This window comes from Pelophylax lessonae, assembly GCF_965119305.1.
Source record: "Pelophylax lessonae genome assembly, chromosome: 13".
NCBI lineage: Eukaryota > Metazoa > Chordata > Amphibia > Anura > Ranidae > Pelophylax > Pelophylax lessonae.
The window spans coordinates 151,553,255-151,567,302 of record NC_138780.1 but is presented as its reverse complement, the minus strand read 5'-3'; the positions used below and the strand labels follow the sequence as shown (position 1 = coordinate 151,567,302).

The 14,048-nt window shown below is 43.2% G+C and overlaps 1 protein-coding gene across 1 annotated transcript in view; it reads right to left on the bottom strand.

Moving 5' to 3' along the window:
- The window catches only part of BRF1 (BRF1 general transcription factor IIIB subunit), a 627,002-nt gene that overhangs the window by 19,127 nt on the left and 593,827 nt on the right, over window positions 1-14,048 (bottom strand). The window lies entirely within an intron of this gene.

The window sequence follows — 14,048 nt, the reverse complement described above, 5'->3', positions numbered from 1 at the left end:
AGATCCCCCTCTTCTCAGGTTCCTCTTCGGTGCTCCTGGCCTCTCCCTCCTGTTGAGTGCCCCCACAGCAAGCAGCTTGCTATGGGGGCACCCGAGTCGAGCTACAGCTCCGTGTTTCCATTCAGACGCGGAGCTGCCGTTCGGCCTGCCCCTCTCTCTCCTGACTGGCTGACTTTAATTGAGAGCAGCGAGAGCCAATGGCGCCGCTGCTGTGTCTCAGCCAATAAGGGAGAGTCCTGGACAGCCGAGGGACTCGTGCACAATGCTGGATAGAGATGGGCTCAGGCATAGAATGCTTTAAAATAAAAAACCTTCTTACTTTACAACTCCTTTGAGGTAGAATTTCAGACAAATGCCTAAATACACAATTGAAATACATACCTGTATTATAAATAAATATAAATACAATGGCGTGCATTAAGCTTTTACAATAAGCCCACACTCACATCGTGTCAAATTGCATGCCAAATCGCAGCCTATTGCTGGCAATGACATTGTCCGAATCAGTGGGACGCCGACTTTGCAGTGCTGCACCAATTTCCAAAAGTAGTTTCTCCACTATTTTTGGTTACTTCGGGGGCAATTTCAATAGACATCTGTGCATGAACCAACACAGATGTCTTTCAAATCGCCCCCGAACTCGCAAAGAAATGCGGGTTTGAAATTGTGCGAGTTCAGCTGAACTCGCACGATTTCAAACCCACCTCTATTGTAAACGAAGGCATAAATCTAGAAGCCTATTGGCTACTATGCACAGCTGCACCAGATTTTGTGTGCACCAGTTTTGATAAATAACCCCTGATGTGTTTTTATTTATATTACAGGTTATGTACAGTATCTCACAAAAAAGTGAGTACACCCCTCACATTTTTGTAAATATTTTATTCTATCTTTTCCTGTGACAACTCGAGAAATGACACTTTGCTACGATGCCAGCCAGCCATTAATGTCGAAATCGCTGGCAACAAAAGTGAGTACACCCCAAATTGGGCCCAAAGTGTCAATATTTTGTGTGGCCATCATTATTTTCCAGCACTGCCTTAACCTTCTTGGACATGGAGTTCACCAGAACTTCACAGGTTGCCAATGGAGTCCTCTTCCATTTCTCCATGAGGACATCATGGAGCTGGTGGATGTTAGATACCTTGGGCTCCTCCACCTTCCGTTTAAGGATGTCCCACAGATGCTCAATAGGGTTTAGGTCTGGAGATATGCTTGGCCAGTCCATCACCTTTACCCTCAGCTTCTTTAGCAAGGCAGTGGTCGTCTTGGAGGTGTGTTTGGGGTCATTATCGTGTTGGAATACTGCCCTGCGGCCCAGTCTCCGAAGGAAGGGGACCATGCGCTGCTGCAGTATGTCACAGTACATGTTGGCATTCATGGTTTCCTCAATAAACCTCAATAAAGCTCCCCAGTGCCGGCAGAAATCATGCAGCCACAGACCATGACACTCCCACCACCATGCTTGACTGTAGGAAAGACACACTTGTCTTTGTACTCCTCACCTGGTTGCTGCCACACACGCTTGACACCATCTGAACCAAAAAGGTTTATCTTTGTCTCATCAGACCACAGGACATGGTTCCAGTAATCCATGTCCTTAGTCTGCTTGTCTTTAGCGAACTGTTTGCGGGCTTTCTTATACATCATCTTTAGAAGAGGCTTCCTTCTGGGATGACAGCCATGCAGACCAATTTGATGCAGTGTTTGGTCAGAGCACTGACAGGCTGACCCCCCACCCCTTCAACCTCTGCAGCAATGCTGGCAGCACTCATACATCTATTTCCCAAAGACAACCTCTGGATAGGACGCTGAGCATGTGCACTCAACCTCTTTGGTTGACCATGGCGAGGCTTGTTCTGAGCGGAACCTGTCCTGTTTAATCGCTGTATGATCTTAACCACCATGCTGCAGCTCAGTTTCAGGGTCTTGGCAATCTTCTTATAGCCTAGGCCATCTTTATGTAGAGCATAAAGATTGCCTAGGCTATCTTTATGCTCTACAAAAAGATGGCCTTTTTTTTGGTTTCTTTTTTTCAGATCCTCAGAGAGTTCTTTGCATTGAGGTGCCATGTTGAACTTCCAGTGACCAGTATGAGAGAGTGAGAGCGATAACACCAAACTTAACACACCTGCTCCCCATTCACACCTGAGACCTTGTAACACTAATGAGTCACATGACACCGGGGAGAGAAAATGGCTAATTGGGCCCAATTTGGACATTTTGACTTAGGGGTGTACTCACTTTTGTTGCCAGCCGTTTAGACAATAATGGCTGGGTGTTGAGTTATTTTAAGGGGAGAGCACATTTACACTGTTATACAAGCTGTACACTCACTACTTTACATTGTAGCAAAGTGCCATTTCTTCAGTGTCGTCACATTTAAAGATAGAATAAAATATTTACAAAAATGTGAGGGGCGTACTCACTTTTGTGAGATATTGTATTTCAATTGTGTCCTCCATACTGTTTCACCTGCCAAAGGGTTTGTCAAATATACAGTATGGGTGTGAATAATAAAGTTTAGAAAAACTGCATATGTACCACTGACCTTGATGGGCAAGTACTGTCACTGCAATTAGTCAGAAAATCATTAGAGCTTTCTGTCTAATTAAACTGGCACAACAATATGACTAACCTTTGCAGCAATGTTTTTAACTTCAGTGTTAAACTTAAGGTGTTGCCATCAACTCCAATATACACTGAAGACCAGCACAGCATATAGAATTATTCCGGGCGTTGGGTCACGTAAGGGAGGTATTTTGTGCATGGGATGATTATACTGAACAGGTTTTAGCTAAAACAATGCACATTGGCAGCACAAATAAGGTGACCTTTGTTCGTTCTGCAGGTCTTGTGATGTAAGCATTCAGAATATTACCCCAATATTAGAAGAGCACAAGTACAACAATACTTTTCCATGATTAGGCAAATCATTTGCAGTGTCAAGCTTTGATGTACTGTTCTAACCGAATTTGAACTTTTTCCATTGATTAAAATGAAACTGGATTCTCCCTTTATGGAAGGGAATTGTGTGTATGTGTTGTTGAGGCAGGAAATTCCTCATGTTCGGTGGAGGAAAATGAAAAGAATCTGGGATCCTCCAGGGAGCAGACGGGTTCTTCCCAGCTTCACCTAACAAGAAAACAGCTAGATTGCTTTTTCACCACACGTCCTGACCTTGGCAAGAGCCAGCAGCTGCCGCCAGAGCTGCCATATGGACCCCTTACATTACTGGCTGCCATGGCTACAAGGGATGTCCCCAGCGATGTGACAGAGCTGGTGTAAAGCAATCAAGTCAGCTCTGGGGCCTTACTTCACATCGTTCACAGTATACTTGTCAATCTGACCACTTCTGGAACACAGAAAAACACAAATACCAGCAGATCCCCCATCAGAGCAGCCTTATTCTGCAGCACAGACTACAGAAAGTCTCCATGTAGTAGCATGGTGCGAGCACCATTAAAGGACAACTCCATGCACACAAAATTCAATTAGAAATACACAAGCTGAATGGTGGTTTACATTTCACTGCTGCTTGTTTTTTGATGTACCGTCCAGAAGACAAAATAAGGATCCGCGTGTATTTGTCTTGTAGCAAGATCAGAAGTCTGTCACGACTCAAAGCTATAGCGTCTAAAAACTATGGAATATTTATATTTATTTTTTTTAATTTATTTTCTTTTACTAGTAATGGCAGCAATTAGTGACTTATGGTGGGACTGCGATATTGCAGCGGACAAATCGGACACTGACACTTTTTGGGTACCAGTGACATAAAAAATATGCACTGTTACTGTACTAATGACACTGGTTGGGAAGGGGTTAACATCAGAGGCAATCAAAGGGTTAATGTGTTCCTAGCCAGTGTTTGAGTACTGTGGGGGAGGTGCTTTTACTAAAGGAAGGCATAGATCCCTGACCCTGCTTTACAGGAACACAGGATGAATGCCTTCCCTAATGACAGAACGGCGATCTTCCTTGTGTACAATAAGCAGATCACCATTCTGCCTTTGTACTGAACAATCAGCGGGTGCCGACGGACATCAAGTCCGCAGTACCCACCACTGGGCTTCCACTGTGTGTGATCAAAGCTGGAGCGAGCCGCTGGTGGCGCGCATGCGCACCCCAGACCTGACAGTATCAGATCACTAGGCCCATGATCCAGCGCAGCCGTGCCACTTTGCCGCCGCATATCTAAGTTATACGGTAGACAAGTGTTTAATAAGTGTACTCTTAGCTAAGGGTAAGTTATACGGTCGACAAGTGGTTAATAAATGTACTCTTAGCTAAGGGTAACCAATTTGTAGATTATTCAGCGTGGAGGTTACGTTCTTCTGCAATTCATAAAAATAGCATAAGCTTATGAGCTTTATTTAGGCTTGACTTTACTAAGATCCATGTCAACCCCTCAATATAGGGGCTCATTATACAGCAAACCAGACCACTGACTTGCTGCTTATTTAGCTCCTTTGCTGAATACCTGTTCTGGGTTGCGAGCCTAAGGCCCCTTTACCTCTTGTGCGACATAAAAATTTGCACGATTTTGCTGCAATTTTTTTGCCATGATTTTGACTGGACTTGAAGCAATGCCCATGTCTATAGACATCAAAATGCGTCAGACCAAAGTAGTGCAGGAACTACTTTGAAGACGTTTCAACTTAAAATCGCACAGATATTATCAGGTACTCATAGGAAATCATGGAGTACGACTTGTCATGGGACTTTGCAGTGTGAAAGGGGCCTAAAGGCTACTATTCCCAAAAGCAAGGTGAATTATGGTTACCATGATGCAAGACTGATAAAAAGTGCTATTTATTTTCTCCATCAGCTCATCCCCCAGTTATTCCCTCTTGTATCTCTTGACCCTCACTCTTAGATTGTAATAAATAACCTTTTACCTACACTGAGGTGGCGCTGCTTTTCTTCTCCCACCCCCTTCTGTCTGTTGCAGAGTCCATCTAGCTGTGTATGAAGCCTGCAGCCGCCTCCACCATCCATGTTCACTAACCCCAGGGATTGAACTATCTTGCATACTTCCTCAAAATGCTTACTACAGCCACAGTTTTGAAACTTTTTTCATAAGACCGAATGTACTTGACCTTTTTCACTGGCGCAGGTCGAACGTTGTGTATATGTGTTTTTTTCCTTACTCTTAGACTGTAAGCGCTAACAAGCAGGGCCCTCTGATTCATACTGTAATAAAGTGTATTGAAATTGTACTGTCTACCCACAAGTTGTAAAGTGTTGCCTAAACTGTTGGTGCTATATAAATCCTGTATTATAATAATATTCTATTGTTAGTGCAAAATTAATTTTTTTTATGTTTGTACATACATTTGGAATATTACACAATGCACCATTTTTTCTTATTTGCTTATTACAATTGTGTTTTTTTCCTTGGCCCATTCTAGAGTAGCAAGACCCTGTTCAACACATACTAAGTGAGAATAATCGGTCTCGATTCTGAAAACTTGTATGAAGACTGCTATTGCCCCATTAGACTATGTAAATGTGCCTCCCTTTTTTTCCCTTGAAAGTTTTCTGCTTGCACTGCAAATATTGTGCCCTAACATACCTGTTTCTTTTCTGCCAATTTCCCCACCAACAAAACAATGCATGGGAATCAGTCTATGTGTGTTTTTTCTGACATTTTTATTTTTGATTGAAGTTTGATTACTACGAAAAAATAATTTCATCTCAAAGAACGGGGCTAGGGGGGGTGTTGTTACAAAATGATTTATCTTGAGTGCCAAATACTCTAAGTATGGCACTTTCCTTTTTTTTTTTTTTTAATCCATTTAACATATTTAAATTTAACTAATCATGCTAATATGCTGTGATCTGTAGATATCATTTTTAGCAGGGGTTCCCTGATAAATTTCAAGGGTGCCACTGGGGTAAAAATGTTCGACAAGTCAGCTTTAGGACATAACAATTATACTTCTTTTAGGGCTCTTTCACGCGGCCGCTCCGTGTGTCCGCAAATCATCCTTTTTTTTTGCGGATGATTTACAGACATAATGTAAGTCTATGGCATTGCGGATGTCAGCGGAATACCATTCGCTGACATCCGATTTGCCTCCTTTCAGTTCTGTTCCGTTTTTTGGAACGGAACAGAACCCCATTTTTTCATCCGTTCAAAAAACGGAAAGGAAGGAAAATCGGATGTCAGCGGTGTCACCCGCTGACATCCGCAATGCCCATAGACTTACATTATGTCCGCATATCATCCGCAAACGGATGGGATGATATGCGGACATACGGAGCGGATGACACGAATGTCATCCGCTCCGTGAAAAAAAAAAAAAAAAAGTCCCGCAGCGGAGCTTTCACACGGAGCGGTGAGGCCTTGTTCCATCGGTTGCATTTGTTACTGTACTTCCTCCTTTACAATGATGAAAAGCAACATGTTTAAAGAACAAGCCTGCTAGGTGTCAGGGCATTCCAGGGCGTCTAGTACATTAACCAGAGAGCTAAAGGTTGACTATTTTACAAAGAAAGAAGGCAGCCTATCACTAGTGGGCACAGCCCCTCTATAGTAAATGAGGCAGATCCTATAATTCTACTTAAGTGACACCCAGCCCCAACACATACTGTTAACAATTTCCCTTTATCTCACTTACAAAGCAAAATGGAAGAAAAGGATAAAGAATATGGCTTGCTTGAACAAAGAAAACCTTGACAGGGGAATTACTGGTATAATTCTGTAGCTATTATGTTAGTGAAGAAAGCAGATTGTGACAAGGCAGCTGAACAATATGTAAGAAATCTAAAAAAATAAGGCACTGGGAATTTCTCTGTATTCTTACTGTATCAATGCGTCCATTGTAAGAGGAATATATTGGAGATATTATAACTCTAATTACACCTTCACCTCATAATAGAGAGTTGCTTTATATCTTTGCTTGTGTGGGTGACATTTCACACTAAGAGTTCACGTGTGTATATTGTGTGAATGCCTACTACTGAAATGCTAAAGATCACAGAAAACTGCCATGGACAAGTAAAATACTCTACCTTTATGCTTTTGCATCTCCTCTATGTTCCTGACTCACAAAGGAGAATCTACATGTCTGACTGTCAGGCATATGTGTGGATATTTAAATTACTGGTCATCTATTCTAGCACCACTCCTCTGCTTGCCGCAGATCTCAACAAACTAACAATTAAGGCCTCATTCATAGGGGTATATTTGAATACCATTTCCGGGGGAAAAAACGTTTTCACATGCAGTGGGGCTGTGCCCGCATTGCATGGGTAACTGCTCATTTTCATCTAGGGCAGGGGGTCTAAAAACTTTCTAAACAAAGGGGCAGTTTTTTGTCCTTCAGACTTCAGGGGGGCTAGACTGTGGCCAGCGAGAGTGAAAATTTTCCTGGCATCAGTGGGAGTAAACATCACATTTGGTATTCGGTGGAGAAACAGTGCCCTATTGTTGGTATATAGTGCCCCATTGTTGGTGTCAATGGGAGAAATGGTGCCCCATTGCTGGTGTAAATGGGAAAAAAAGGTGCCCCATTGCCACTGTCAGCTGGCAGAATAGTGTCTCATATCAGTGGGAGGAATAGTGCCCCAAGGGCCGGGAAAAAAGCATGCAAGGGGTCACATGTGGCCCCCTCTGGCCACCGTTTGGAGACCACTGGTCTAGGGGATTGAAGAACAGAGATATACTTACCTAATCCTCAGATCTTCCTGGCAGAACGCCACCTGTGGCTCCTGCCCCCCACTCCTATGGTCTTGTGCGGTGGACTGTTACTGACCTTATCCCACCTATAGACCTGCTCTGGATGCGAAGACGTCAGGAACAGTCCACCACTGAATCACGGGGGAGTGCGGTTTACTGGTGGAGTGGAGGATTGGGTGAGTATACAGCTTTCTCCTCTTCCCTAGACAAAATAAACGATTAACCCGTGCAGTTTCGGGCACAACCCCACTGCATGGGAAACGTTTTTTCGTCTGGAGTTGAGCTTTAAGGCCTCATGCACACTGGCCTTCAAAAATGCCACTTTTAGGGGGATTTTGACATTTTGTTTTCTGCCTATAAATGATTCTCTATGTAAGCCTATGTATCCTTGCACACATAGGTGTGCAGAAAAATAAAACCCATCACTTGCGCTTTAAGGAGAGTAGTGTTTTGCTGCAAAAAAATGCTCAATGCGCCTGACCTCTAGACCCGTTTAGCACTTGAGCATCCATTGATTCCAGTGGCCAAGATAAGTATTCTGGCCAATGAAATAAATGCCCAAACACTTGACAAGCCTAAACAAATTTGCAAAAAAACATTTTTGAAACTGCTCTTTTCTCCAATGGGGAGGAAAGGGTTCCCGGGGAGAAAATAAAGTCCTATGTGCATGAGGCCTAAGCATGCGCCAATACAAGGGCTATGTTTGCCCACACAGGGATGCACAAGTGTTTGTGCATCCACATGTAGGCACCCGGAACACAGCAGCTTAACTGACACAGCTTCTTCTCCCAATTTGACAGCCATGTGGGTGCGGATCCCTGAATGCATACAGTGTGGGTTCAGGGACCTGCATCCACATGGCTGTCAAATTTGGAGCAACTGTGTGAATACCTGCATTTGCATTGTGTAATCCCCTAAACAACAGAGCTCAACCTAAAAGCAGCACGCGGAGCCATCCAGTTGTGCTGCAGTGTTCATGTGCCAACAACAGGCATTCTGATAGGATGGGAGATCACAATGAAAAAAAGATGAGCTCAGTCTGCTGCTGCTTCTTCTTTCACTGTCCAGTCACAAGCTGGGGGAGGGACAAGACCTGTAAATGTTATTTAAATACAGCAGGGGAAAAACACCCTACCAGCTAGGGCTGTGCTGTGGGTGGAGCTGTGTAATCTCATTGCACAGAGCAGGTATTTCCTTTTTATTTTAAAGCAAAAAAACTTTGCTTCTCAATTCACTTTCAGCTTTAATTTTCAAGATGCAGAGGAAACTTTTTTCTGGTAATATCTTCTTTGGTAGCTTAGATGACTTTCACACCGTTCATTTAAATGGTATTGCTATCCTCAGTATAATAGCTATTGCTGTTAATTTCATAGGCTCTCATTTTTGATTTCAGAAGAATATTATTCAAGGTTAGTGTTATGACCGGAAGCTTCTAGAATACTTTGTTGTACAAGGAGGAATTTCTGAATAAAACGAACAGGATTTTATTATTTCTTTACAATGTATCAGTTTTTCTTCAGTTTGCTTTACATCAAGTTCCACAATAGCTAATCTGATTCAAAGATTATAGTTTATATTTTAATAGAATATTTCGATCTTAGCTTTGCAGCCTGTGGGGTTCACATTTTTTCTTTGAAGAAAAGGAAAAGAAGGGCCCCCAGGGTTTTTTTAGCAGCAAAAAATGGGTAAGACTATAAGTATATAAAAAATTGATCTTTATTGAAAAATTGATAGGAAAGATTAAAAGAGCTATGAGCTCTGGTTACAACAAAGCATATCAACATCATACATTGCTAAATAGCAAGAATGAAAATCACAGATCATCACATAAAGAGGACGCATTTTGACCTGTGAAGTAATGTCTTCCTCAGGGGGTATGTGATGTCATATTGGTGATGGATGGCTAGTGACCAGTATTATGCCCACACACAGTATATTCTCTAAGGGGTTTAGGTCAGTCAGGTTTGCTGGCCAATCAAGCACAGTGATACCATGATCATGTGACCAGGTAATGGTACTTTTGGCGGTGTGGGCAGGTGCCTAGTCCTGCTGGAAAATAATATCAGCATCTCCATAAAGCTGGTCAGCCTAGCGAAGCATGACGTGCTCTAGAATTTCCTGTGCTGACTTTGGATTTGATAAAACACACAGTGGACCAACATGAGCAGGTGCCATGGCTCCCCATATCATCACTGACTGTGGAAACTTCACAATGGATCACATGCAACTTGGATTCTGTGCCTCTCCACTCTTCCTACAGACTCTGAGACCTTGATTTCCAAATGAAATGCAAATTTGTCCACTGTCCGTGATGATTTGGGGAGCCATGTTATCTGCTGGTGTTGGTCCACTGTGTTTTATCAAGTCCAAAGTCATTGCAGCCCTCTGCCAGGAAATTCTAGAGCACTTCATGCTTCCCTCTGCTGACCAGCGTTACGGAGATGCGGATTTCATTTTCCAGCAGGACTTGGCACCTGAGCTCTCCGCCAAAAGAAGCAATACCTGGTTTAAGGATCATATCACTGTGCTTAATTGATCAGCAAATTCACCTGATCTAAACCCCATAGAGAATGTGTGGAGTATTGTCATAAGGAACATGAGAGACACCAGACCCAACAATGCAGACAAGCTGAAGGCCGCAATCGAAGAATAGTACCTACTGTAGTGTGCGCATACAAATAAAAGTTTCCCTTTGTGGTCAAGAGAATTCTTTTAGACCAGGAATGTGCAACCCGTGGCCCAGGAGAACTCAGCATGTTGCTCGGGGCACGTCTGGAAGACCCCCATGCAAGAAGAGAAGCCACGGCAGCAAGCACGTATGGAGGGACGCAGGAGATGCCGTGTATACCGTGAATGAGCAAAGCTAAAGGAATTCCAGGGGTGTTGTTTTTGTAAAAGCACCAGCAAATGCTAAAGCAGGGATTCTACATATCGCCAGCCACTTGGCCAGCCACTTGGCTCAGTTGCTCCCCCCTACCCCCGACACAGCAAATACCAGGGTCGCAAATACCAGGGTTGCCAGTTTGTAAAATCCCTGATCTGTACATCTTTCTATGAATGTCTGTTATGAATATTCACAGACAGATGTAAAAATCACGGATTTTACAAATGGTCCATGAATTTAGGTAAGGTGCACACTACTGCGGTGCGGGAATGGTAGCTGTTTACGCACTCGCAACCACCCACAGCCAAAACACGTGCTCTTTACAGACGCGCAGGGCTCCCAGGTCTTCTTAATGAAACCCCCACGCATCAAAATCTATAAAAAAAATTCCATATAAGGAATTCTGCTTTGATTTCTGTACACACGCTTTATGACTTTGGACTTGTTTTCTTGATGCCTGACTATAATATCATAATTATTGAACTGAAACAAGCATGCAATCGGGGAAGTCAAAACTCCTGATCTACATTCATAATTTAAGTCAGCCACTCAAAGCTATGAAGCTGAGTGAAGTGGCATTAAGGCCAGACAACTGACTTCTTTAAAAGAAGAGGTCAGCCTCTGTTTTTTTCTTTCAGTTCAGGTTTCCTATAACCGCTTGACTACTGAAGATTTTTTGCGATTCGGCACTGCATTACTTTGACAACTGCGCGGTCATGCAATGCTGTACCCAAATAAAATGTATGTAATTTTTTTTCCCACAAACAGAGCTTTCTTTTGGTGGTATTTGATCACCAATGGGTTTTTTATTTTGAAGAAATAAAAAACAAAAACAAAACAATGTTTTTTTACTTTGTGCTATATGCCATAAAAATTAAAAAAAATAAAATTTCTTCATATATTTAGGCCAATATGTATTCTGTTACATATTTTTGGTTTAAAAAAATCCCAATAAGCGTATATTGATTGGTTTGCGCAAAAGTTATAGCCCCTACAAACTATAGGATATATAACAGGGTTGTGATATTGTGGCAGACATTCTGACACTAATCTAGTGACCAGTGCTAAAAATATGCAATCACTGTACTAATGACACTGGCTGGGAAGTGGTTAAACAGCTAGGGCGATCAAAGGGTTAAATGTGTGCCTAGCCAGTGTTTTTGTGTATTATGTTAGGTGCTTTTACTAAGGGAAGTGATGGATTTTCTTTAAACATCGAAAAATATCTGTGCTTGGAACAAAAATGATAATAGACAGCCAGCACAAATTGTTAGATTACACACAACACAAATTAAACAAAGAAAAGAGGCAGCGCCAGTATATACAGTAAACCCCCGCTCCATCGCGGTTCAGTTTTTGCGGTCCCGGTATATTGCGGTTTTTTTTGTAATATTATTTTACTATATAAATCATTCAAAATGAAATATTTTTGCGTTTTCCATAGCTCTTGCTATGTCTCTCAGTATCTTTTATGTGTTTAAATGAGTTTCTATTGTTTTCAAAGGGTGTTTAAAGACCTTAAAATGCTTTTACACGTACAGTGACAGTAAAAAAAAAAAAAGCCTACAATGCATTTTAATAGGGTTTTTCTATTTCGCGGATTTTCACTTTTCGCGGCTGGGTCCAGAACGTAACCCCCGCAATGGAGGGGGGTTTACTGTAGTCTCTTTGAGATGATAAACAGTCCATATAGTATGTGAGCAAGAGGCATCACCGCACACCAATGGCTATCAAAAGGGAATATAGTCACGTCACCAACACCATATGAAAATATGGTAATCCGCTTACCAGACAGTGTTCACTCTCAAGTTCTAGAGAAGTCAACAACAGCATGAAGAAACAAGGCAAGATGATATTCGCACTCTCTCGCTGAACTGTCCATCACGGTCTATTGGGATGGAACAACAACATAAAAATGGTCATACTGGGGCAAGGAAGACAGGAGCTAGCCCTCATAGGTGATGAAGTGGGACAAATAAGTCGATTGAATTATAGTCCATCAAAGAGTCATTTAAAATAAAAAAGTAATTATTCAGAGTTGATTGAAGATGTGTGCTGGCTCTTTAAGATGGCTGCTCAGTGTGTAAGCAAGAAGGGGGTTGTGGATAACTAAGGAAGAAACACAAGCGCCATCTAAGTGCAGCATATCAAGTATTTATTGAAACAAAGGTATACATGTGCTCACACTTGAGTAAGAAAGGAAGCTTGTGGCATTGTGTGGCAATATCCCCTAAAGGGAGGGATGAATCAGGATGGCCTCGGCGGCTGCAGCTGACTAGGACACGGCTGATGGATGTCAGCCCTTCCGTAGTTATAGCAGGGTGTCCGCGCGGCTTCTCATATCATAACATCAACTTCCGGGTGCAGGGGGGTTGCCAAGGCGACGCGTTGGCGGAGCATGAGCTCCTTTTTCAGGCCTGAATTGTACAGCAGATTCCAACAAGCCGGCACATAGAAAATTACCGTGTGTCACTTCCTGTGCACAGGCTTGTTGGAATCTGCTGTACAAGCTCTCCACAATGAACATTATCTATCCAGCTGATTCTGGCATCTTGGAATCACCTGTTTATCCGGTGATTCTCGCAGTGCTGAAGGCTGTTACATCCCAATAGACCAGGGGTGGAGAACCTTTTTTCTGCCAAGGGACATTTGGATATTTATATCATCATCCGGGCCTGTACAAAATTATCAACTTAAAAATGAGCCTGTTATATTTGGTCAAACATTTAATTACCTCACCCCTAATGTGATGGCTGGAACTGCTTCTTTTTGGTGAGGTGCTGGTGGGTACTGCTGGCTGAGGCTGGTACTGCTGGCTCAGGTTGGTAGTGCTGTTACCGCTGTGGGTACTGCTGGCTCATGCTGGTACTGTGGGTATTGCTGGCTCAGTCTGGTACTGTGCTGTGGGTACTGCTGGCTGGTACTGCTGGCTCAGGGTGGTACTGCTGGCTTGTACTGCTGTGGGTACTGCTGGCTGAGGCTGGTACTGCTGGCTGGAACTGCTGTGGGTACTACTGGCTCAGGCTGGTACTGCTGGCTGGAACTGCTGTGGGTACTGCTGGCTGGAACTGCTGGCTGGTACTGCTGGCGGAAATGCTGGCTAGAGACATCAAGTTCAACGGAGCGAGTCACGTGTGAGGACTCAGGAGCGGCACCGCACTGGAGGAAGATGCATTGGTCAGTCTCCTCACAGGCGGAGTGCATTTGATATCACTCCGTCTGTGACTCACTCAGACTGTCAGGACGGAGCCGGAACTATACAGGAAACATCGGCTCCGTTCTGACAGCTCAGCTGAGACAGACACCTCACCTCGCGGGAGACTTGGAATGACATGGGGGGCTGTACGTTCCCCACCCCTGCAATAGACTGTGACGGACAGTTCAGCGAGAGTATGCGAATATCATCTTGCCTTTGTTTCTTCATGCTGTTTTTGACTTCTCTATACCTTGAGAGTCAACACTATATGGTAAGCGGAT